Raw genomic sequence first — 25597 nt, forward strand, 5'->3', positions numbered from 1 at the left:
AATGTTATAAAACTGTGGTGGAAACCAATAATATGCCCTTAATGAAATGTATTAATTTGTAAAGCTGACCAGAAGTGCACTGATGTCATTAGTTCTACAAGTTCCATACAGTCACCCACTCTATCACCTTTTTAAAAAAGGGCAGTTTTCAGCATTCAAGGGTTTAACTCAGTGGTAGAGCATAGGAGTGCAGTTCAAGAAGTCCCTGTTTCATAAGCATATACCCTCGTCAATAGATCCTGTTAAAATGTTTTTCAACCCAATGCACTGTAAGAAACAATAGGATATATCATCATTTCATACAAAAAACAATGGAACATTGGGTTTAATTATACTCTTAGCACAAAATCAACAAACTGCAGTAGAGAAGCAGTTACGTTTTGCAGAATTTGTGCATTTGTCAAACTTTTTTTTTTCATGTTCCAAGATCTACATGTGATACGAAATGTATGAATTCTTGCAATGGAAACCTCACTGTATTTTACCAAGGCAGATAAAGGACATCTTTTGTACCCCTTATACTTATAAGGAGGGTTTGGTGGCTGAAAATGCATTGCTTTGATGGTGATTGCATGTTGCTTGCACTTTGTACATATTACTGAATTAATATAGGTGAATTTTTCAGAACTGGGGGTATAGCTCAGTGGTAGAGCATTTGACTACAAATCAAGAGGTCCCTAGTTTAAATCTGGGTGCCCCCTTGTTCAACTGTTTTACCTGTAGAAATATTTTTTAAATTGAAGAAAACATTTACAATCTTAGCATTTAATGTAATGAGCAACACATTTCTACATTTGAAATACTCCTGATCATCTCCTGAAACATAGGGTAAACACCATGAAACTGTTTAGGATTTCTTCATATGATGCAAGCTGTGTTTTACATTCACCCAAGTTCTACTGGTGACATTATCAGTTTGAAATAGTCCATTGGAAGCTCATATGAATGTTATAAAACTGTGGTGGAAACCAATAATATGCCCTTAATGAACTGTATTAATTTGTACAGCTGACCAGAAGTGCACTGATGTCATTAGTTCTACAAGTTCCATACAGTCACCCACTCTATCACCTTTTTAAAAAAGGGCAGTTTTCAATATTGAAGGGTTTATGTCAGTGGTAGAGCGTAGGAGTGTAGTTCAAGAAGTCCCTGTTTCATAACCATATACCCTCTTCAATAGATCCTGTTAAAATGTTTTTCAACCCAACGCACTGTAAGAAACAATAGGATATATCATCATTTCATATACAAAAAAATGAACAATTGGGTTTAACTATGCTCTTAGCACAAAATCAACAAACTGCAGTAGAGAAGCAGTTACATTTTGCAGAATTTGTGCATTTGACAAAAGATTTTTTTTCCATGTTCCAAGATCTACATGTGATACGAAATGTATGAATTCTTGCCATGGAAACCTCACTGTATTTTACCAAGGCAGATAAAGGACATCCTTCGCACCCCATATACTTATAAGGAGGGTTTGGTGGGTGAAAATGCATTGCTTTGATGGTGATTGCATGTTGCTTGCACTTTGTACATATTACTGAATTAATAAAGGCGAACTTTTCAGAACTGGGGGTATAGCTCAGTGGTAGAGCATTTGACTGCAGATCAAGAGGTCCCTAGTTCAAATCTGGGTGTCCCCTTGTTCAACTGTTTTACCTGTAGAAATATTTAATTTATTAAATAAATTGAAGAAAACATTTACAATGTTACCATTTTATGTAATGAGCAACAAATTTCTACATTTGAAATACTCCTGATCATCACCTGAAACATAGGGTAAACACCATTAAGCTGTTTAGGATTTCTTCATATGATACAAGCTGTGTTTTACATTCACCCAAGTTCTACTGGTGATATGATCAGTTTGAAATAGTCCATTGGAAGCTCATATGAATGTTATAAAACTGTGGTGGAAACCAATAATATGCCCTTAATGAAATGTATTAATTTGTAAAGCTGACCAGAAGTGCACTGATGTCATTAGTTCTACAAGTTCCATACAGTCACCCACTCTATCACCTTTTTAAAAAAGGGCAGTTTTCAGCATTCAAGGGTTTAACTCAGTGGTAGAGCATAGGAGTGCAGTTCAAGAAGTCCCTGTTTCATAAGCATATACCCTCGTCAATAGATCCTGTTAAAATGTTTTTCAACCCAATGCACTGTAAGAAACAATAGGATATATCATCATTTCATATAAAAAACAATGAACAATTGGGTTTAACTATACTCTTAGCACAAAATCAGCAAACTGCAATAGAGAAGCAGTTACGTTTTGCAGAATTTGTGCATTTGACAAACGTTTTTTTTCCATGTTCCAAGATCTACATGTGATACGAAATTTATGAATTCTTGCAATGGAAACCTCACAGTATTTTACCAAGGCAGATAAAGGACATTTTTGTACCCCTTATACTTATAAGGAGGGTTTGGTGGCCGAAAATGCATTGCTTTGATGGTGATTGCATGTTGCTTGCATTTTGTACATATTACTGAATTAATAAAGGCGAGCTTTTCAGAACTGGGGGTATAGCTCAGTAGTAGAGCATTTGAATGTAGATCAAGAGGTCCCTAGTTCAACTCTGGGTGCCCCTTGTTCAACTGTTTTACCTGTAGAAATATTTATTTTATTAAATAAATTGAAGAAAACATTTACAATGTTACCATTTTATGTAATGAGCAACAAATTTCTACATTTGAAATACTTCTGATCATCTCCTGAAACATAGGGTAAACACCATGAAACTGTTTAGGATTTCTTCATATGATACAAGCTGTGTTTTACATTCACCCAAGTTCTACTGGTGATATTATCTGTTTGAAATAGTCCATTGGAAGCTCATATGAATGTTATAAAACTGTGGTGGAAACCAATAATATGCCCTTAATGAACTGTATTAATTTGTACAGCTGACCAGAAGTGCACTGATGTCATTACTTCTACAAGTTCCATACAGTCACCCACTCTATCACGTTTTTAAAAAAGGGCAGTTTTCAACATTGAAGGGTTTATGTCAGTGGTAGAGCGTAGGAGTGTAGTTCAAGAAGTCCCTGTTTCATAACCATATACCCTCTTCAATAGATCCTGTTAAAATATTTTTCAACCCAATGCACTGTAAGAAACAATAGGATATATCATCATTTCATATACAAAACAATGAACAATTGGGTTTAACTATGTGCTTAGCACAAAATCAACAAACTGCAGTAGAGAAGCAGTTACATTTTGCAGAATGTGTGCATTTGACAAAAGATTTTTTTTCCATGTTCCAAGATCTACATGTGATACGAAATGTATGAATTCTTGCAATGGAAACCTCACTGTATTTTACCAAGGCAGATAAAGGACATCCTTCACACCCCATATACTTATAAGGAGGGTTTGGTGGATGAAAATGCATTGCTTTGATGGTGATTGCATGTTGCTTGCACTTTGTACATATTACTGAATTAATAAAGGTGAGTTTTTCAGAACTGGGGGTATAGCTCAGTGGTAGAGCATTTGACTGCAGATCAAGAGGTCCCTAGTTCAAATCTGGGTGCCCCCTTGTTCAACTGTTTTACCTGTACAAATATTTTTTTAATTAAATAAATTGAAGAAAACATTTACAATCTTAGCATTTTATGTAATGAGCAACACATTTCTACATTTGAAATACTCCTGATCATCTCATGAAACATAGGGTAAACACCATGAAACTGTTTAGGATTTCTTCATATGATACAAGCTGTGTTTTACATTCACCCAAGTTCTACTGGTGATATTATCAGTTTGAAATAGTCCATTGGAAGCTCATATGAATGTTATAAAACTGTGGTGGAAACCAATAATATGCCCTTAATGAACTGTATTAATTTGTACAGCTGACCAGAAGTGCACTGATGTCATTAGTTGTACAAGTTCCATACAGTCACCCACTCTATCACCTTTTTAAAAAAAGGGCAGCTTTCAGCATTTAAGGGTTTAACTCGGTGGTAGAGCGTAGGGATGCAGTTCAAGAAATCACTGTTTCATAACCATATACCCTCTTTAATAGATCCTGTTAAAATGTTTTTCAACCCAATGCACTGTAAGAAACAATAAAATATATCATCATTTCATATACAAAACAATGAACAATTGGGTTTAACTATACTCTTAGCACAAAATCAACAAACTGCAGTAGAGAAGCAGTTACATTTTGCAGAATTTGTGCATTTGACAAAAGATTTTTTTTCCATGTTCCAAGATCTACATGTGATACGAAATGTATGAATTCTTGCAATGGAAACCTCACTGTATTTTACCAAGGCAGATAAAGGACATCCTTCGCACCCCATATACTTATAAGGAGGGTTTGGTGGCTGAAAATGCATTGCTTTGATGGTGATTGCATGTTGCTTGCACTTTGTACATATTACTGAATTAATAAAGGTGAATTTTTCAGAACTGGGGGTATAGCTCAGTGGTAGAGCATTTGACTGCAGATCAAGAGGTCCCTAGTTCGAATCTGGGTGCCCCCTTGTTCAACTGTTTTACCTGTACAAATATTTTTTTAATTAAATAAATTGAAGAAAACATTTACAATCTTAGCATTTTATGTAATGAGCAACACATTTCTACATTTGAAATACTCCTGATCATCTCATGAAACATAGGGTAAACACCATGAAACTGTTTAGGATTTCTTCATATGATACAAGCTGTGTTTTACATTCACCCAAGTTCTATTGGTGATATTATCAGTTTGAAATAGTCCATTGGAAGCTCATATGAATGTGATAAAACTGTGGTGGAAACCAATAATATGCCCTTAATGAACTGTATTAATTTGTACAGCTGACCAGAAGTGCACTGATGTCATTAGCTGTACAAGTTCCATACAGTCACCCACTCTATCACCTTTTTAAAAAAGGGCAGTTTTCAGCATTCAAGGTTTTAACTCAGTGGTAGAGCGTAGGGATGCAGTTCAAGAAGTCACTGTTTCATAACCATATACCCTCTTCAATAGATCCTGTTAAAATGTTTTTCAACCCAATGCACTGTAAGAAACAATAAAATATATCATCATTTCATATACAAAACAATGAACAATTGGGTTTAACTATACTCTTAGCACAAAATCAACAAACTGCAGTAGAGAAGCAGTTACATTTTGCAGAATTTGTGCATTTGACAAAATATTTTTTTTCCATGTTCCAAGATCTACATGTGATACGAAATGTATGAATTCTTGCAATGGAAACCTCACTGTATTTTACCAAGGCAGATAAAGGACATTTTTGTACCCCTTATACTTATAAGGAGGGTTTGGTGGCTGAAAATGCATTGCTTTGATGGTGATTGCATGTTGCTTGCACTTTGTACATATTACTGAATTAATAAAGGAGAACTTTTCAGAACTGTGGGTATAGCTCAGTAGTAGAGCATTTGACTGCAGATCAAGAAGTCCCTAGTTCAACTCTGGGTGCTCCTTGTTGAACTGTTTTACCTGTAGAAATATTTTTTTTATTAAATAAATTGAAGAAAACATTTACAATGTTAGCATTTTATGTAATGAGCAACACATTTCTACATTTGAAATACTCCTGATCATCTCGTGAAACATAGGGTAAACAACATGAAACTGTTTAGGATTTCTTCATATGATACAAGCTGTGTTTTACATTCACCCAAGTTCTACTGGTGATATGATCAGTTTGAAATAGTCCATTGGAAGCTCATATGAATGTTATAAAACTGTGGTGGAAACCAATAATATGCCCTTAATGAAATGTATTAATTTGTAAAGCTGACCAGAAGTGCACTGATGTCATTAGTTCTACAAGTTCCATACAGTCACCCACTCTATCACCTTTTTAAAAAAGGGAAGTTTTCAGCATTCAAGGGTTTAACTCAGTGGTAGAGCATAGGAGTGCAGTTCAAGAAGTCCCTGTTTCATAAGCATATACCCTCGTCAATAGATCCTGTTAAAATGTTTTTCAACCCAATGCACTGTAAGAAACAATAGGATATATCATCATTTCATACAAAAAACAATGGAACATTGGGTTTAATTATACTCTTAGCACAAAATCAACAAACTGCAGTAGAGAAGCAGTTACGTTTTGCAGAATTTGTGCATTTGTCAAACGTTTTTTTTTTCATGTTCCAAGATCTACATGTGATACGAAATGTATGAATTCTTGCAATGGAAACCTCACTGTATTTTACCAAGGCAGATAAAGGACATCTTTTGTACCCCTTATACTTATAAGGAGGGTTTGGTGGCTGAAAATGCATTGCTTTGATGGTGATTGCATGTTGCTTGCACTTTGTACATATTACTGAATTAATATAGGTGAATTTTTCAGAACTGGGGGTATAGCTCAGTGGTAGAGCATTTGACTACAAATCAAGAGGTCTCTAGTTCAAATCTGGGTGCCCCCTTGTTCAACTGTTTTACCTGTAGAAATATTTTTTAAATTGAAGAAAACATTTACAATCTTAGCATTTAATGTAATGAGCAACACATTTCTACATTTGAAACACTCCTGATCATCTCCTGAAACATAGGGTAAACACCATGAAACTGTTTAGGATTTCTTCATATGATGCAAGCTGTGTTTTACATTCACCCAAGTTCTACTGGTGATATTATCAGTTTGAAATAGTCCATTGGAAGCTCATATGAATGTTATAAAACTGTGGTGGAAACCAATAATATGCCCTTAATGAACTGTATTAATTTGTACAGCTGACCAGAAGTGCACTGATGTCATTAGTTCTACAAGTTCCATACAGTCACCCACTCTATCACCTTTTTAAAAAAGGGCAGTTTTCAATATTGAAGGGTTTATGTCAGTGGTAGAGCGTAGGAGTGTAGTTCAAGAAGTCCCTGTTTCATAACCATATACCCTCTTCAATAGATCCTGTTAAAATGTTTTTCAACCCAACGCACTGTAAGAAACAATAGGATATATCATCATTTCATATACAAAAAAATGAACAATTGGGTTTAACTATGCTCTTAGCACAAAATCAACAAACTGCAGTAGAGAAGCAGTTACATTTTGCAGAATTTGTGCATTTGACAAAAGATTTTTTTTCCATGTTCCAAGATCTACATGTGATACGAAATGTATGAATTCTTGCAATGGAAACCTCACTGTATTTTACCAAGGCAGATAAAGGACATCCTTCGCACCCCATATACTTATAAGGAGGGTTTGGTGGCTGAAAATGCATTGCTTTGATGGTGATTGCATGTTGCTTGCACTTTGTACATATTACTGAATTAATAAAGGTGAATTTTTCAGAACTGGGGGTATAGCTCAGTGGTAGAGCATTTGACTGCAGATCAAGAGGTCCCTAGTTCAAATCTGGGTGTCCCCTTGTTCAACTGTTTTACCTGTAGAAATATTTAATTTATTAAATAAATTGAAGAAAACATTTACAATGTTACCATTTTATGTAATGAGCAACACATTTCTACATTTGAAATACTCCTGATCATCACCTGAAACATAGGGTAAACACCATTAAGCTGTTTAGGATTTCTTCATATGATACAAGCTGTGTTTTACATTCACCCAAGTTCTACTGGTGATATGATCAGTTTGAAATAGTCCATTGGAAGCTCATATGAATGTTATAAAACTGTGGTGGAAACCAATAATATGCCCTTAATGAAATGTATTAATTTGTAAAGCTGACCAGAAGTGCACTGATGTCATTAGTTCTACAAGTTCCATACAGTCACCCACTCTATCACCTTTTTAAAAAAGGGCAGTTTTCAGCATTCAAGGGTTTAACTCAGTGGTAGAGCATAGGAGTGCAGTTCAAGAAGTCCCTGTTTCATAAGCATATACCCTCGTCAATAGATCCTGTTAAAATGTTTTTCAACCCAATGCACTGTAAGAAACAATAGGATATATCATCATTTCATATAAAAAACAATGAACAATTGGGTTTAACTATACTCTTAGCACAAAATCAGCAAACTGCAATAGAGAAGCAGTTACGTTTTGCAGAATTTGTGCATTTGACAAACGTTTTTTTTCCATGTTCCAAGATCTACATGTGATACGAAATTTATGAATTCTTGCAATGGAAACCTCACAGTATTTTACCAAGGCAGATAAAGGACATTTTTGTACCCCTTATACTTATAAGGAGGGTTTGGTGGATGAAAATGCATTGCTTTGATGGTGATTGCATGTTGCTTGCACTTTGTACATATTACTGAATTAATAAAGGTGGTTTTTCAGAACTGGGGGTATAGCTCAGTGGTAGAGCATTTGACTGCAGATCAAGAGGTCCCTAGTTCAAATCTGGGTGCCCCCTTGTTCAACTGTTTTACCTGTACAAATATTTTTTTAATTAAATAAATTGAAGAAAACATTTACAATCTTAGCATTTTATGTAATGAGCAACACATTTCTACATTTGAAATACTCCTGAACATCTCATGAAACATAGGGTAAACACCATGAAACTGTTTAGGATTTCTTCATATGATACAAGCTGTGTTTTACATTCACCCAAGTTCTACTGGTGATATTATCAGTTTGAAATAGTCCATTGGAAGCTCATATGAATGTTATAAAACTGTGGTGGAAACCAATAATATGCCCTTAATGAACTGTATTAATTTGTACAGCTGACCAGAAGTGCACTGATGTCATTAGTTGTACAAGTTCCATACAGTCACCCACTCTATCACCTTTTTAAAAAAAGGGCAGCTTTCAGCATTTAAGGGTTTAACTCGGTGGTAGAGCGTAGGGATGCAGTTCAAGAAATCACTGTTTCATAACCATATACCCTCTTTAATAGATCCTGTTAAAATGTTTTTCAACCCAATGCACTGTAAGAAACAATAAAATATATCATCATTTCATATACAAAACAATGAACAATTGGGTTTAACTATACTCTTAGCACAAAATCAACAAACTGCAGTAGAGAAGCAGTTACATTTTGCAGAATTTGTGCATTTGACAAAAGATTTTTTTTCCATGTTCCAAGATCTACATGTGATACGAAATGTATGAATTCTTGCAATGGAAACCTCACTGTATTTTACCAAGGCAGATAAAGGACATCCTTCGCACCCCATATACTTATAAGGAGGGTTTGGTGGCTGAAAATGCATTGCTTTGATGGTGATTGCATGTTGCTTGCACTTTGTACATATTACTGAATTAATAAAGGTGAATTTTTCAGAACTGGGGGTATAGCTCAGTGGTAGAGCATTTGACTGCAGATCAAGAGGTCCCTAGTTCAAATCTGGGTGCCCCCTTGTTCAACTGTTTTACCTGTACAAATATTTTTTTAATTAAATAAATTGAAGAAAACATTTACAATCTTAGCATTTTATGTAATGAGCAACACATTTCTACATTTGAAATACTCCTGATCATCTCATGAAACATAGGGTAAACACCATGAAACTGTTTAGGATTTCTTCATATGATACAAGCTGTGTTTTACATTCACCCAAGTTCTATTGGTGATATTATCAGTTTGAAATAGTCCATTGGAAGCTCATATGAATGTGATAAAACTGTGGTGGAAACCAATAATATGCCCTTAATGAACTGTATTAATTTGTACAGCTGACCAGAAGTGCACTGATGTCATTAGCTGTACAAGTTCCATACAGTCACCCACTCTATCACCTTTTTAAAAAAGGGCAGTTTTCAGCATTCAAGGGTTTAACTCAGTGGTAGAGCGTAGGGATGCAGTTCAAGAAGTCACTGTTTCATAACCATATACCCTCTTCAATAGATCCTGTTAAAATGTTTTTCAACCCAATGCACTGTAAGAAACAATAAAATATATCATCATTTCATATACAAAACAATGAACAATTGGGTTTAACTATACTCTTAGCACAAAATCAACAAACTGCAGTAGAGAAGCAGTTACATTTTGCAGAATTTGTGCATTTGACAAAATATTTTTTTTCCATGTTCCAAGATCTACATGTGATACGAAATGTATGAATTCTTGCAATGGAAACCTCACTGTATTTTACCAAGGCAGATAAAGGACATTTTTGTACCCCTTATACTTATAAGGAGGGTTTGGTGGCTGAAAATGCATTGCTTTGATGGTGATTGCATGTTGCTTGCACTTTGTACATATTACTGAATTAATAAAGGAGAACTTTTCAGAACTGTGGGTATAGCTCAGTAGTAGAGCATTTGACTGCAGATCAAGAAGTCCCTAGTTCAACTCTGGGTGCTCCTTGTTGAACTGTTTTACCTGTAGAAATATTTTTTTTATTAAATAAATTGAAGAAAACATTTACAATGTTAGCATTTTATGTAATGAGCAACACATTTCTACATTTGAAATACTCCTGATCATCTCGTGAAACATAGGGTAAACAACATGAAACTGTTTAGGATTTCTTCATATGATACAAGCTGTGTTTTACATTCACCCAAGTTCTACTGGTGATATGATCAGTTTGAAATAGTCCATTGGAAGCTCATATGAATGTTATAAAACTGTGGTGGAAACCAATAATATGCCCTTAATGAAATGTATTAATTTGTAAAGCTGACCAGAAGTGCACTGATGTCATTAGTTCTACAAGTTCCATACAGTCACCCACTCTATCACCTTTTTAAAAAAGGGAAGTTTTCAGCATTCAAGGGTTTAACTCAGTGGTAGAGCATAGGAGTGCAGTTCAAGAAGTCCCTGTTTCATAAGCATATACCCTCGTCAATAGATCCTGTTAAAATGTTTTTCAACCCAATGCACTGTAAGAAACAATAGGATATATCATCATTTCATACAAAAAACAATGGAACATTGGGTTTAATTATACTCTTAGCACAAAATCAACAAACTGCAGTAGAGAAGCAGTTACGTTTTGCAGAATTTGTGCATTTGTCAAACGTTTTTTTTTTCATGTTCCAAGATCTACATGTGATACGAAATGTATGAATTCTTGCAATGGAAACCTCACTGTATTTTACCAAGGCAGATAAAGGACATCTTTTGTACCCCTTATACTTATAAGGAGGGTTTGGTGGCTGAAAATGCATTGCTTTGATGGTGATTGCATGTTGCTTGCACTTTGTACATATTACTGAATTAATATAGGTGAATTTTTCAGAACTGGGGGTATAGCTCAGTGGTAGAGCATTTGACTACAAATCAAGAGGTCTCTAGTTCAAATCTGGGTGCCCCCTTGTTCAACTGTTTTACCTGTAGAAATATTTTTTAAATTGAAGAAAACATTTACAATCTTAGCATTTAATGTAATGAGCAACACATTTCTACATTTGAAACACTCCTGATCATCTCCTGAAACATAGGGTAAACACCATGAAACTGTTTAGGATTTCTTCATATGATGCAAGCTGTGTTTTACATTCACCCAAGTTCTACTGGTGATATTATCAGTTTGAAATAGTCCATTGGAAGCTCATATGAATGTTATAAAACTGTGGTGGAAACCAATAATATGCCCTTAATGAACTGTATTAATTTGTACAGCTGACCAGAAGTGCACTGATGTCATTAGTTCTACAAGTTCCATACAGTCACCCACTCTATCACCTTTTTAAAAAAGGGCAGTTTTCAATATTGAAGGGTTTATGTCAGTGGTAGAGCGTAGGAGTGTAGTTCAAGAAGTCCCTGTTTCATAACCATATACCCTCTTCAATAGATCCTGTTAAAATGTTTTTCAACCCAACGCACTGTAAGAAACAATAGGATATATCATCATTTCATATACAAAAAAATGAACAATTGGGTTTAACTATGCTCTTAGCACAAAATCAACAAACTGCAGTAGAGAAGCAGTTACATTTTGCAGAATTTGTGCATTTGACAAAAGATTTTTTTTCCATGTTCCAAGATCTACATGTGATACGAAATGTATGAATTCTTGCAATGGAAACCTCACTGTATTTTACCAAGGCAGATAAAGGACATCCTTCGCACCCCATATACTTATAAGGAGGGTTTGGTGGCTGAAAATGCATTGCTTTGATGGTGATTGCATGTTGCTTGCACTTTGTACATATTACTGAATTAATAAAGGTGAATTTTTCAGAACTGGGGGTATAGCTCAGTGGTAGAGCATTTGACTGCAGATCAAGAGGTCCCTAGTTCAAATCTGGGTGTCCCCTTGTTCAACTGTTTTACCTGTAGAAATATTTAATTTATTAAATAAATTGAAGAAAACATTTACAATGTTACCATTTTATGTAATGAGCAACAAATTTCTACATTTGAAATACTCCTGATCATCACCTGAAACATAGGGTAAACACCATTAAGCTGTTTAGGATTTCTTCATATGATACAAGCTGTGTTTTACATTCACCCAAGTTCTACTGGTGATATGATCAGTTTGAAATAGTCCATTGGAAGCTCATATGAATGTTATAAAACTGTGGTGGAAACCAATAATATGCCCTTAATGAAATGTATTAATTTGTAAAGCTGACCAGAAGTGCACTGATGTCATTAGTTCTACAAGTTCCATACAGTCACCCACTCTATCACCTTTTTAAAAAAGGGCAGTTTTCAGCATTCAAGGGTTTAACTCAGTGGTAGAGCATAGGAGTGCAGTTCAAGAAGTCCCTGTTTCATAAGCATATACCCTCGTCAATAGATCCTGTTAAAATGTTTTTCAACCCAATGCACTGTAAGAAACAATAGGATATATCATCATTTCATATAAAAAACAATGAACAATTGGGTTTAACTATACTCTTAGCACAAAATCAGCAAACTGCAATAGAGAAGCAGTTACGTTTTGCAGAATTTGTGCATTTGACAAACGTTTTTTTTCCATGTTCCAAGATCTACATGTGATACGAAATGTATGAATTCTTGCAATGGAAACCTCACAGTATTTTACCAAGGCAGATAAAGGACATTTTTGTACCCCTTATACTTATAAGGAGGGTTTGGTGGCCGAAAATGCATTGCTTTGATGGTGATTGCATGTTGCTTGCATTTTGTACATATTACTGAATTAATAAAGGCGAGCTTTTCAGAACTGGGGGTATAGCTCAGTAGTAGAGCATTTGAATGTAGATCAAGAGGTCCCTAGTTCAACTCTGGGTGCCCCTTGTTCAACTGTTTTACCTGTAGAAATATTTATTTTATTAAATAAATTGAAGAAAACATTTACAATGTTACCATTTTATGTAATGAGCAACACATTTCTACATTTGAAATACTTCTGATCATCTCCTGAAACATAGGGTAAACACCATGAAACTGTTTAGGATTTCTTCATATGATACAAGCTGTGTTTTACATTCACCCAAGTTCTACTGGTGATATTATCTGTTTGAAATAGTCCATTGGAAGCTCATATGAATGTTATAAAACTGTGGTGGAAACCAATAATATGCCCTTAATGAACTGTATTAATTTGTACAGCTGACCAGAAGTGCACTGATGTCATTACTTCTACAAGTTCCATACAGTCACCCACTCTATCACGTTTTTAAAAAAGGGCAGTTTTCAACATTGAAGGGTTTATGTCAGTGGTAGAGCGTAGGAGTGTAGTTCAAGAAGTCCCTGTTTCATAACCATATACCCTCTTCAATAGATCCTGTTAAAATATTTTTCAACCCAATGCACTGTAAGAAACAATAGGATATATCATCATTTCATATACAAAACAATGAACAATTGGGTTTAACTATGCGCTTAGCACAAAATCAACAAACTGCAGTAGAGAAGCAGTTACATTTTGCAGAATGTGTGCATTTGACAAAAGATTTTTTTTCCATGTTCCAAGATCTACATGTGATACGAAATGTATGAATTCTTGCAATGGAAACCTCACTGTATTTTACCAAGGCAGATAAAGGACATCCTTCACACCCCATATACTTATAAGGAGGGTTTGGTGGATGAAAATGCATTGCTTTGATGGTGATTGCATGTTGCTTGCACTTTGTACATATTACTGAATTAATGAAGGTGAGTTTTTCAGAACTGGGGGTATAGCTCAGTGGTAGAGCATTTGACTGCAGATCAAGAGGTCCCTAGTTCAAATCTGGGTGCCCCCTTGTTCAACTGTTTTACCTGTACAAATATTTTTTTAATTAAATAAATTGAAGAAAACATTTACAATCTTAGCATTTTATGTAATGAGCAACACATTTCTACATTTGAAATACTCCTGATCATCTCATGAAACATAGGGTAAACACCATGAAACTGTTTAGGATTTCTTCATATGATACAAGCTGTGTTTTACATTCACCCAAGTTCTACTGGTGATATTATCAGTTTGAAATAGTCCATTGGAAGCTCATATGAATGTTATAAAACTGTGGTGGAAACCAATAATATGCCCTTAATGAACTGTATTAATTTGTACAGCTGACCAGAAGTGCACTGATGTCATTAGTTGTACAAGTTCCATACAGTCACCCACTCTATCACCTTTTTAAAAAAAGGGCAGCTTTCAGCATTTAAGGGTTTAACTCGGTGGTAGAGCGTAGGGATGCAGTTCAAGAAATCACTGTTTCATAACCATATACCCTCTTTAATAGATCCTGTTAAAATGTTTTTCAACCCAATGCACTGTAAGAAACAATAAAATATATCATCATTTCATATACAAAACAATGAACAATTGGGTTTAACTATACTCTTAGCACAAAATCAACAAACTGCAGTAGAGAAGCAGTTACATTTTGCAGAATTTGTGCATTTGACAAAAGATTTTTTTTCCATGTTCCAAGATCTACATGTGATACGAAATGTATGAATTCTTGCAATGGAAACCTCACTGTATTTTACCAAGGCAGATAAAGGACATCCTTCGCACCCCATATACTTATAAGGAGGGTTTGGTGGCTGAAAATGCATTGCTTTGATGGTGATTGCATGTTGCTTGCACTTTGTACATATTACTGAATTAATAAAGGTGAATTTTTCAGAACTGGGGGTATAGCTCAGTGGTAGAGCATTTGACTGCAGATCAAGAGGTCCCTAGTTCAAATCTGGGTGCCCCCTTGTTCAACTGTTTTACCTGTACAAATATTTTTTTAATTAAATAAATTGAAGAAAACATTTACAATCTTAGCATTTTATGTAATGAGCAACACATTTCTACATTTGAAATACTCCTGATCATCTCATGAAACATAGGGTAAACACCATGAAACTGTTTAGGATTTCTTCATATGATACAAGCTGTGTTTTACATTCACCCAAGTTCTATTGGTGATATTATCAGTTTGAAATAGTCCATTGGAAGCTCATATGAATGTGATAAAACTGTGGTGGAAACCAATAATATGCCCTTAATGAACTGTATTAATTTGTACAGCTGACCAGAAGTGCACTGATGTCATTAGCTGTACAAGTTCCATACAGTCACCCACTCTATCACCTTTTTAAAAAAGGGCAGTTTTCAGCATTCAAGGGTTTAACTCAGTGGTAGAGCGTAGGGATGCAGTTCAAGAAGTCACTGTTTCATAACCATATACCCTCTTCAATAGATCCTGTTAAAATGTTTTTCAACCCAATGCACTGTAAGAAACAATAAAATATATCATCATTTCATATACAAAACAATGAACAATTGGGTTTAACTATACTCTTAGCACAAAATCAACAAACTGCAGTAGAGAAGCAGTTACATTTTGCAGAATTTGTGCATTTGACAAAATATTTTTTTTCCATGTTCCAAGATCTACATGTGATACGAAATGTATGAATTCTTGCAATGGAAACCTCACTGTATTTTACCAAGGCAGATAAAGGACATTTTTGTACCCCTTATACTTATAAGGAGGGTTTGGTGGCTGAAAATGCATTGCTTTGATGGTGATTGCATGTTGCTTGCACTTTGTACATATTACTGAATTAATAAAGGAGAACTTTTCAGAACTGTGTGTATAGCTCAGTAGTAGAGCATTTGACTGCAGATCAAGAAGTCCCTAGTTCAACTCTGGGTGCTCCTTGTTGAACTGTTTTACCTGTAGAAATATTTTTTTTATTAAATAAATTGAAGAAAACATTTACAATGTTAGCATTTTATGTAATGAGCAACACATTTCTACATTTGAAATACTCCTGATCATCTCGTGAAACATAGGGTAAACAACATGAAACTGTTTAGGATTTCTTCATATGATACAAGCTGTGTTTTACATTCACCCAAGTTCTACTGGTGATATGATCAGTTTGAAATAGTCCATTGGAAGCTCATATGAATGTTATAAAACTGTGGTGGAAACCAATAATATGCCCTTAATGAAATGTATTAATTTGTAAAGCTGACCAGAAGTGCACTGATGTCATTAGTTCTACAAGTTCCATACAGTCACCCACTCTATCACCTTTTTAAAAAAGGGAAGTTTTCAGCATTCAAGGGTTTAACTCAGTGGTAGAGCATAGGAGTGCAGTTCAAGAAGTCCCTGTTTCATAAGCATATACCCTCGTCAATAGATCCTGTTAAAATGTTTTTCAACCCAATGCACTGTAAGAAACAATAGGATATATCATCATTTCATACAAAAAACAATGGAACATTGGGTTTAATTATACTCTTAGCACAAAATCAACAAACTGCAGTAGAGAAGCAGTTACGTTTTGCATAATTTGTGCATTTGTCAAACGTTTTTTTTTTCATGTTCCAAGATCTACATGTGATACGAAATGTATGAATTCTTGCAATGGAAACCTCACTGTATTTTACCAAGGCAGATAAAGGACATCTTTTGTACCCCTTATACTTATAAGGAGGGTTTGGTGGCTGAAAATGCATTGCTTTGATGGCGATTGCATGTTGCTTGCACTTTGTACATATTACTGAATTAATATAGGTGAATTTTTCAGAACTGGGGGTATAGCTCAGTGGTAGAGCATTTGACTACAAATCAAGAGGTCTCTAGTTCAAATCTGGGTGCCCCCTTGTTCAACTGTTTTACCTGTAGAAATATTTTTTAAATTGATGAAAACATTTACAATCTTAGCATTTAATGTAATGAGCAACACATTTCTACATTTGAAACACTCCTGATCATCTCCTGAAACATAGGGTAAACACCATGAAACTGTTTAGGATTTCTTCATATGATGCAAGCTGTGTTTTACATTCACCCAAGTTCTACTGGTGATATTATCAGTTTGAAATAGTCCATTGGAAGCTCATATGAATGTTATAAAACTGTGGTGGAAACCAATAATATGCCCTTAATGAACTGTATTAATTTGTACAGCTGACCAGAAGTGCACTGATGTCATTAGTTCTACAAGTTCCATACAGTCACCCACTCTATCACCTTTTTAAAAAAGGGCAGTTTTCAATATTGAAGGGTTTATGTCAGTGGTAGAGCGTAGGAGTGTAGTTCAAGAAGTCCCTGTTTCATAACCATATACCCTCTTCAATAGATCCTGTTAAAATGTTTTTCAACCCAACGCACTGTAAGAAACAATAGGATATATCATCATTTCATATACAAAAAAATGAACAATTGGGTTTAACTATGCTCTTAGCACAAAATCAACAAACTGCAGTAGAGAAGCAGTTACATTTTGCAGAATTTGTGCATTTGACAAAAGATTTTTTTTCCATGTTCCAAGATCTACATGTGATACGAAATGTATGAATTCTTGCAATGGAAACCTCACTGTATTTTACCAAGGCAGATAAAGGACATCCTTCGCACCCCATATACTTATAAGGAGGGTTTGGTGGCTGAAAATGCATTGCTTTGATGGTGATTGCATGTTGCTTGCACTTTGTACATATTACTGAATTAATAAAGGTGAATTTTTCAGAACTGGGGGTATAGCTCAGTGGTAGAGCATTTGACTACAAATCAAGAGGTCCCTAGTTCAAATCTGGGTGCCCCCTTGTTCAACTGTTTTACCTGTAGAAATATTTTTTAAATTGAAGAAAACATTTACAATCTTTGCATTTAATGTAATGAGCAACACATTTCTACATTTGAAATACTCCTGATCATCTCCTGAAACATAGGGTAAACACCATGAAACTGTTTAGGATTTCTTCATATGATGCAAGCTGTGTTTTACATTCACCCAAGTTCTACTGGTGATATTATCAGTTTGAAATAGTCCATTGGAAGCTCATATGAATGTTATAAAACTGTGGTGGAAACCAATAATATGCCCTTAATGAACTGTATTAATTCGTCCAGCTGACCAGAAGTGCACTGATGTCATTAGTTCTACAAGTTCCATACAATCACCCACTCTATCACCTTTTTAAAAAAGGGCAGTTTTCAGCATTCAAGGGTTTAACTCAGTGGTAGAGCATAGGAGTGTAGTTCAAGAAGTCCCTGTTTCATAACCATATACCCTCTTCAATAGATCCTGTTAAAATGTTTTTCAACCCAATGCACTGTAAGAAACAATAGGATATATCATCATTTCATATACAAAACAATGGACAATTGGGTTTAACTATGCTCTTAGCACAAAATCAACAAACTGCAGTAGAGAAGCAGTAACATTTTGCAGAATTTGTGCATTTGACAAAAGATTTTTTTCCATGTTCCAAGATCTACATGTGATACGAAATGTATGAATTCTTGCAATGGAAACCTCACTGTATTTTACCAAGGCAGATAAAGGACATCTTTTGTACCCCTTATACTTATAAGGAGGGTTTGGTGGCTGAAAATGCTTTGCTTTGATGGTGATTGCATGTTGCTTGCACTTTGTACATATTACTGAATTAATAAAGGTGAACTTTTCAGAACTGGGGGTATAGCTCAGTGGTAGAGCATTTGACTGCAGATCAAGAGGTCCCTAGTTCAAATCTGGGTGTCCCCTTGTTCAACTGTTTTACCTGTAGAAATATTTATTTTATTAAATAAATTGAAGACAACATTTACAATGTTACCATTTTATGTAATGAGCAACACATTTCTACATTTGAAATACTCCTGATCATCACCTGAAACATAGGGTAAACACCATTAAGCTGTTTAGGATTTCTTCATATGATACAAGCTGTGTTTTACATTCACCCAAGTTCTACTGGTGATATGATCAGTTTGAAATAGTCCATTGGAAGCTCATATGAATGTTATAAAACTGTGGTGGAAACCAATAATATGCCCTTAATGAAATGTATTAATTTGTAGAGCTGACCAGAAGTGCACTGATGTCATTAGTTCTACAAGTTCCATACAGTCACCCACTCTATCACCTTTTTAAAAAAAGGCCAGTTTTCAGCATTCAAGGGTTTAACTCAGTGGTAGAGCATAGGAGTGCAGATCAAGAAGTCCCTGTTTCATAAGCATATACCCTCGTCAATAGATCCTGTTAAAATGTTTTTCAACCCAATGCACTGTAAGAAACAATAGGATATATCATCATTTCATATAAAAAACAATGAACAATTGGGTTTAACTATACTCTTAGCACAAAATCAACAAACTGCAATAGAGAAGCAGTTACGTTTTGCAGAATTTGTGCATTTGACAAACGTTTTTTTTCCATGTTCCAAGATCTACATGTGATACGAAATTTATGAATTCTTGCAATGGAAACCTCACAGTATTTTACCAAGGCAGATAAAGGACATCCTTCACACCCCATATACTTATAAGGAGGATTTGGTGGCTGAAAATGCATTGCTTTGATGGTGATTGCATGTTGCTTGCACTTTATACATATTACTGAATTAATAAAGGTAAACATTTCAGAACTAGTGGTATAGCTCAGTGGTAGAGCATTTGACTGCAGATCAAGAGGTCCCTAGTTCAAATCTGGGTGCCCCCTTGTCCATCTGTTCTACCTGTAGAAATATTTTTTAATTGAAGAAAACATTTACAATCTTAGCATTTTATGTAAGGAGCAACACATTTCTACATTTGAAATACTTCTGATCATCTCCTGAAACATAGGGTAAACACCATGAAACTGTTTAGGATTTCTTCATATGATACAAGCTGTGTTTTACATTCACCCAAGTTCTACTGGTGATATTATCTGTTTGAAATAGTCCATTGGAAGCTCATATGAATGTTATAAAACTGTGGTGGAAACCAATAATATGCCCTTAATGAACTGTATTAATTTGTACAGCTGACCAGAAGTGCACTGATGTCATTACTTCTACAAGTTCCATACAGTCACCCACTCTATCACCTTTTTAAAAAAGGGCAGTTTTCAACATTGAAGGGTTTATGTCAGTGGTAGAGCGTAGGAGTGTAGTTCAAGAAGTCCCTGTTTCATAACCATATACCCTCTTCAATAGATCCTGTTAAAATATTTTTCAACCCAATGCACTGTAAGAAACAATAGGATATATCATCATTTCATATACAAAGCAATGAACAATTGGGTTTAACTATGCGCTTAGCACAAAATCAACAAACTGCAGTAGAGAAGCAGTTACATTTTGCAGAATTTGTGCATTTGACAAAAGATTTTTTTTCCATGTTCCAAGATCTACATGTGATACGAAATGTATGAATTCTTGCAATGGAAACCTCACTGTATTTTACCAAGGCAGATAAAGGACATCCTTCACACCCCATATACTTATAAGGAGGGTTTGGTGGCTGAAAATGCATTGCTTTTATGGTGATTGCATGTTGCTTGCACTTTGTACATATAACTGAATTAATAAAGGTGAACTTTTCAGAACTGGGGGTATAGCTCAGTGGTAAAGCATTTGACTGCAGATCAAGCAGTCCCTAGTTCATATCTGGGTGCCCCCTTGTTCAACTGTTTTACCTGTAGAAATATTTTTTTATTAAATAAATTGAAAAAAACATTTACAATCTTAGCATTTTATGTAATGAGCAACACATTTCTACATTTGAAATACTCCTGATCATCTCATGAAACATAGGGTAAACACCATGAAACTGTTTAGGATTTCTTCATATGATACAAGCTGTGTTTTACATTCACCCAAGTTCTACTGGTGATATTATCTGTTTGAAATAGTCCATTGGAAGCTCATATGAATGTTATAAAACTGTGGTGGAAACCAATAATATGCCCTTAATGAAATGAATTAATTTGTACAGCTGACCAGAAGTGCATTGATGTCATTAGTTCTACAAGTTCCATACAGTCACCCACTCTATCACCTTTTTAAAAAAGGGCAGTTTTCAGCATTCAAGGGTTTAACTCAGTGGTAGAGCATAGGAGTGCAGTTCAAGAAGTCCCTGTTTCATAAGCATATACCCTCGTCAATATATCCTGTTAAAATATTTTTCAACCCAATGCACTGTAAGAAACAATAGGATATATCATAATTTCATATACAAAACAATGAACAATTGGGTTTAACTATGCTCTTAGCACAAAATCAACAAACTGCAGTAGACAAGCATTTACATTTTGCAGAATTTGTGCATTTGACAAAAGATTTTTTTCCATGTTCCAAGATCTACATGTGATACGAAATGTATGAATTCTTGCAATGGAAACCTCACTGTATTTTACCAAGGCAGATAAAGGACTTTCTTCGCACCCCTTATACTTATAAGGAGGGTTTGGTGGCTGAACATGCATTGCTTTGATGGTGATTGCATGTTGCTTCCACTTTGTACATATTACTGAATAAATAAAGGTGAATATTTCAAAAATGGGGGTATAGCTCAGGGGTAGAGCATTTCACTGCAGATCAAGAGGTTCCTAGTTCAAATCTGGGTGCCCCCTTGTTCAACTGTTTTACCTGTAGAAATATTTTTTTTATTAAATAAATTGAAGAAAACATTTACAATCTTAGCATTTTATGTAATGAGCAACACTTTTCTACATTTGAAATACTCCTGATCATCTCCTGAAACATAGGATAAACACCATGAAACTGTTTAGGATTTCTTCATATGATACAAGCTGTGTTTTACATTCACCCAAGTTCTACTGGTGATATTATCAGTTTGAAATAGTCCATTGGAAGCTCATATGAATGTTATAAAACTGTGGTGGAAACCAATAATATGCCCTTAATGAATGGTATTAATTTGTACAGCTGTCCAGAAGTGCACTGATGTCATTAGTTCTACAAGTTCCATACAGTCACCCACTCTATCACCTTTTTAGAAAAGGGCAGTTTTCAGCATTCAAGGGTTGAACTCAGTGGTAGAGCGTAGGAATGCAGTTAAAAAAGTCCCTGTTTCATAACCATATACCCTCTTCAATAGATCCTGTTAAAATGTTTTTCAACCCAATACACTGTAAGAAACAATAAGATATATCATCATTTCATATACAAAACAATGAACAATTGGGTTTAATTATGCTCTTAGCACAAAATCAACAAACTGCAGTAGAGAAGCAGTTACATTTTGCAGAATTTATGAATTTGACAAAAGATTTTTTTTCCATGTTCCAAGATCTACATGTGATACGAAATGTATGAATTCTTGCAATGGAAACCTCACTGCATTTTACCAAGGCAGATAAAGGACATCCTTCGCACCCCATATACTTATAAGGAGGGTTTGGTGGCTGAAAATGCTTTGCTTTGATGGTGATTGCATGTTGCTTTCACTTTGTACATATTACTGAATTAATAAAGCTGAACTTTTCAGAACTGGGGGTATAGCTCATGGTAGAGCATTTGACTGCAGATCAAGAGGTCCCTAGTTCAAATCTGGGTGCTCCCTTGTTCAACTGTTTTACCTGTAGAAATATTTTTTTAATTAAATAAATTGAAGTAAACATTTACAATCTTAGCATTTTATGTAATGAGCAACACATTTCTACATTTGAAATATTCCTGATCATCACCTGAAACATAGGGTAAACACCATTAAGCCGTTTAGGATTTCTTCGTATGATACAAGCTGTGTTTTACATTCACCCAAGTTCTACTGGTGATATGATCAGTTTGAAATAGTCCATTGGAAGCTCATATGAATGTTATAAAACTGTGGTGGAAACCAATAATATGCCCTTAATGAAATGTATTAATTTGTACAGCTGACCAGAAGTGCACTGATGTCATTAGTTCTACAAGTTCCATTCAGTCACGGGCAGTTTTCAGCATTCAAGGGTTTAACTCAGTGGTAGTGCATAGGAGTGCAGTTCAAGAAGTCCCTGTTTCATAAGCATATACCCTCGTCAATAGATCCTGTTAAAATGTTTTTCAACCCAATGCACTGTAAGAAACAATAGGATATATCATCATTTCATATAAAAAACAATGAACAATTGGGTTTAACTATACTGTTAGCAAAAAATCAACAAACTGCAGTAGAGAAGCAGTTACATTTTGCAGAATTTGTGCATTTGACAAAAGATTGTTTTTCCATGTTCCAAGATGTACATGTGATACGAAATGTATGAATTCTTGCAATGGAAACCTCACTGTATTTTACCAAGGCAGATAAAGGACATCTTTTGTACCCCTTATACTTATAAGGAGGGTTTGGTGGCTGAAAATGCATTGCTTTGATGGTGATTGCATGTTGCTTTCACTTTGTACATATTACTGAATAAATAAAGGTGAACATTTCAGAAATGGGGGTATAGCTCAGGGGTAGAGCATTTCACTGCAGATCAAAATGTCCCTAGTTCAAATGTGGTTGCCCCCTTGTCCAACTGTTTTACCTGTAGAAATATTTTTTTAATTAAATAAATTGAAGTAAACATTTACAATCTTAGCATTTTATGTAATGAGCAACACATTTCTACATTTGAAATACTCCTGATCATCACCTGAAACATAGGGTAAACACCATTAAGCTGTTTAGGATTTCTTCATATGATACAAGCTGTGTTTTACATTCACCCAATTTCTACTGGTGATATGATCAGTTTGAAATAGTCCATTGGAAGCTCATATGAATGTTATAAAACTGTGGTGGAAACCAATAATATGCCCTTAATGAAATGTATTGATTTGTACAGCTGACCAGAAGTGCACTGATGTCATTAGTTCTACAAGTTCCATACAGTCACCCACTCTATCACCTTTTTAAAAAAGGGCAGTATTCAACATTCAAGGGTTTATGTCAGTGGTAGAGCGTAGGAGTGTAGTTCAAGAAGTCCCTGTTTCATAACCATATACCCTCTTCAATAGATCCTGTTAAAATGTTTTTCAACCCAATGCACAGTAAGAAACAATAAGATATATCATCATTTCATATACAAAACAATGAACAATTGGGTTTAACTATGCTCTTAGCACAAAATCAACAAACTGCAGTAGAGAAGCAGTTACATTTTGCAGAATTTGTGCATTTGACAAAAGATTGTTTTTCCATGTTCCAAGATCTACATGTGATACGAAATGTATGAATTCTTGCAATGGAAACCTCACTGTATTTTACCAAGGCAGATAAAGGACATTTTTGTACCCCTTATACTTATAAGGAGGGTTTGGTGGCTGAAAATGCATTGCTTTGATGGTGATTGCATGTTGCTTGCACTTTGTACATATTACTGAATTAATAAAGGTGAACATTTCAGAACTGTGGGTATAGCTCAGTAGTAGAGCATTTGACTGCAGATGAAGAGGTCCCTAGTTACACTCTGGGTGCCCCTTGTTCAACTGTTTTACCTGTAGAAATATTTTTTTTATTAAATAAATTGAAGAAAACATTTACAATGTTAGCATTTTATGTAATGAGCAACACATTTCTACATTTGAAATACTCCTGATCATCTCGTGAAACATAGGGTAAACAACATGAAACTGTTTAGGATTTCTTCATATGATACAAGCTGTGTTTTACATTCACCCAAGTTCTACTGGTGATATGATCAGTTTGAAATAGTCCATTGGAAGCTCATATGAATGTTATAAAACTGTGGTGGAAACCAATAATATGCCCTTAATGAAATGTATTAATTTGTAAAGCTGACCAGAAGTGCACTGATGTCATTAGTTCTACAAGTTCCATACAGTCACCCACTCTATCACCTTTTTAAAAAAGGGCAGTTTTCAGCATTCAAGGGTTTAACTCAGTGTTAGAGCATAGGAGTGCAGTTCAAGAAGTCCCTGTTTCATAAGCATATACCCTCGTCAATAGATCCTGTTAAAATGTTTTTCAACCCAATGCACTGTAAGAAACAATAGGATATATCATCATTTCATATAAAAAACAATGAACAATTGGGTTTAACTATACTCTTAGCACAAAATCAACAAACTGCAGTAGAGAAGCAGTTACGTTTTGAAGAATTTGTGCATTTGACAAACGTTTTTTTTTCCATATTCCAAGATCTACACGTGATACGAAATGTATGAATTCTTGCAATGGAAACCTCACTGTATTTTACCAAGGCAGATAATTGACATTGTTGTACCCCTTATACTTATAAGGAGGGTTTGGTGGCTGAAAATGCATTGCTTTGATGGTGATTGCATGTTGCTTCCACTTTGTACATATTACTGAATAAATAAAGGTGAACCTTTCAGAACTGGGGGTATAGCTCAGTGGTAGAGCATTTGACTGCAGATCAAGAAGTTTCCTAGATCAAATCTGGGTGCCCACTTTTTCAACTGTTTTACCTGTAGAACATTTTTTTTAATTAAATAAATCGAAGAAAACATTTACAATCTTATCATTTTATGTAATGAGCAACACATTTCTACATTTGAAATATTCCTGATCATCTCCTGAAACATAGGGTAAACACCATGAAACTGTTTAGGATTTCTTCATATGATACAAGCTGTGTTTT

At 35.0% G+C, this 25597-nt stretch overlaps 15 non-coding genes across 15 annotated transcripts; all 15 read left to right on the plus strand.

Moving 5' to 3' along the window:
• Nucleotides 1-629: 629 nt before the first annotated feature.
• TRNAC-ACA (transfer RNA cysteine (anticodon ACA)) lies at nucleotides 630-701 on the plus strand. The gene has a single exon. It is a non-coding gene; the product is annotated as a tRNA-Cys (tRNA).
• An 873-nt stretch (nucleotides 702-1574) lies between these two features.
• Nucleotides 1575-1646, plus strand: TRNAC-GCA (transfer RNA cysteine (anticodon GCA)). Its single transcript has one exon. It is a non-coding gene; the product is annotated as a tRNA-Cys (tRNA).
• Nucleotides 1647-3479: 1833 nt separating this feature from the next.
• Nucleotides 3480-3551, plus strand: TRNAC-GCA (transfer RNA cysteine (anticodon GCA)). Its single transcript has one exon. It is a non-coding gene; the product is annotated as a tRNA-Cys (tRNA).
• An 883-nt stretch (nucleotides 3552-4434) lies between these two features.
• Nucleotides 4435-4506, plus strand: TRNAC-GCA (transfer RNA cysteine (anticodon GCA)). Its single transcript has one exon. It is a non-coding gene; the product is annotated as a tRNA-Cys (tRNA).
• Nucleotides 4507-6340: 1834 nt separating this feature from the next.
• TRNAC-ACA (transfer RNA cysteine (anticodon ACA)) lies at nucleotides 6341-6412 on the plus strand. The gene has a single exon. It is a non-coding gene; the product is annotated as a tRNA-Cys (tRNA).
• Nucleotides 6413-7285: 873 nt separating this feature from the next.
• On the plus strand, nucleotides 7286-7357 carry TRNAC-GCA (transfer RNA cysteine (anticodon GCA)). Its single transcript has one exon. It is a non-coding gene; the product is annotated as a tRNA-Cys (tRNA).
• Nucleotides 7358-8236: 879 nt separating this feature from the next.
• On the plus strand, nucleotides 8237-8308 carry TRNAC-GCA (transfer RNA cysteine (anticodon GCA)). The gene has a single exon. It is a non-coding gene; the product is annotated as a tRNA-Cys (tRNA).
• Nucleotides 8309-9191: 883 nt separating this feature from the next.
• On the plus strand, nucleotides 9192-9263 carry TRNAC-GCA (transfer RNA cysteine (anticodon GCA)). Its single transcript has one exon. It is a non-coding gene; the product is annotated as a tRNA-Cys (tRNA).
• Nucleotides 9264-11097: 1834 nt separating this feature from the next.
• TRNAC-ACA (transfer RNA cysteine (anticodon ACA)) lies at nucleotides 11098-11169 on the plus strand. Its single transcript has one exon. It is a non-coding gene; the product is annotated as a tRNA-Cys (tRNA).
• An 873-nt stretch (nucleotides 11170-12042) lies between these two features.
• On the plus strand, nucleotides 12043-12114 carry TRNAC-GCA (transfer RNA cysteine (anticodon GCA)). Its single transcript has one exon. It is a non-coding gene; the product is annotated as a tRNA-Cys (tRNA).
• A 1833-nt stretch (nucleotides 12115-13947) lies between these two features.
• Nucleotides 13948-14019, plus strand: TRNAC-GCA (transfer RNA cysteine (anticodon GCA)). The gene has a single exon. It is a non-coding gene; the product is annotated as a tRNA-Cys (tRNA).
• An 883-nt stretch (nucleotides 14020-14902) lies between these two features.
• On the plus strand, nucleotides 14903-14974 carry TRNAC-GCA (transfer RNA cysteine (anticodon GCA)). Its single transcript has one exon. It is a non-coding gene; the product is annotated as a tRNA-Cys (tRNA).
• Nucleotides 14975-16808: 1834 nt separating this feature from the next.
• On the plus strand, nucleotides 16809-16880 carry TRNAC-ACA (transfer RNA cysteine (anticodon ACA)). Its single transcript has one exon. It is a non-coding gene; the product is annotated as a tRNA-Cys (tRNA).
• Nucleotides 16881-17753: 873 nt separating this feature from the next.
• Nucleotides 17754-17825, plus strand: TRNAC-ACA (transfer RNA cysteine (anticodon ACA)). The gene has a single exon. It is a non-coding gene; the product is annotated as a tRNA-Cys (tRNA).
• An 872-nt stretch (nucleotides 17826-18697) lies between these two features.
• Nucleotides 18698-18769, plus strand: TRNAC-GCA (transfer RNA cysteine (anticodon GCA)). Its single transcript has one exon. It is a non-coding gene; the product is annotated as a tRNA-Cys (tRNA).
• Nucleotides 18770-25597: the final 6828 nt, after the last annotated feature.

Source organism: Ambystoma mexicanum, chromosome 4q (genome assembly GCF_040938575.1).
Source record: "Ambystoma mexicanum isolate Mex_15411 chromosome 4q, UKY_AmexF1_1, whole genome shotgun sequence".
Classification (NCBI taxonomy): domain Eukaryota; kingdom Metazoa; phylum Chordata; class Amphibia; order Caudata; family Ambystomatidae; genus Ambystoma; species Ambystoma mexicanum.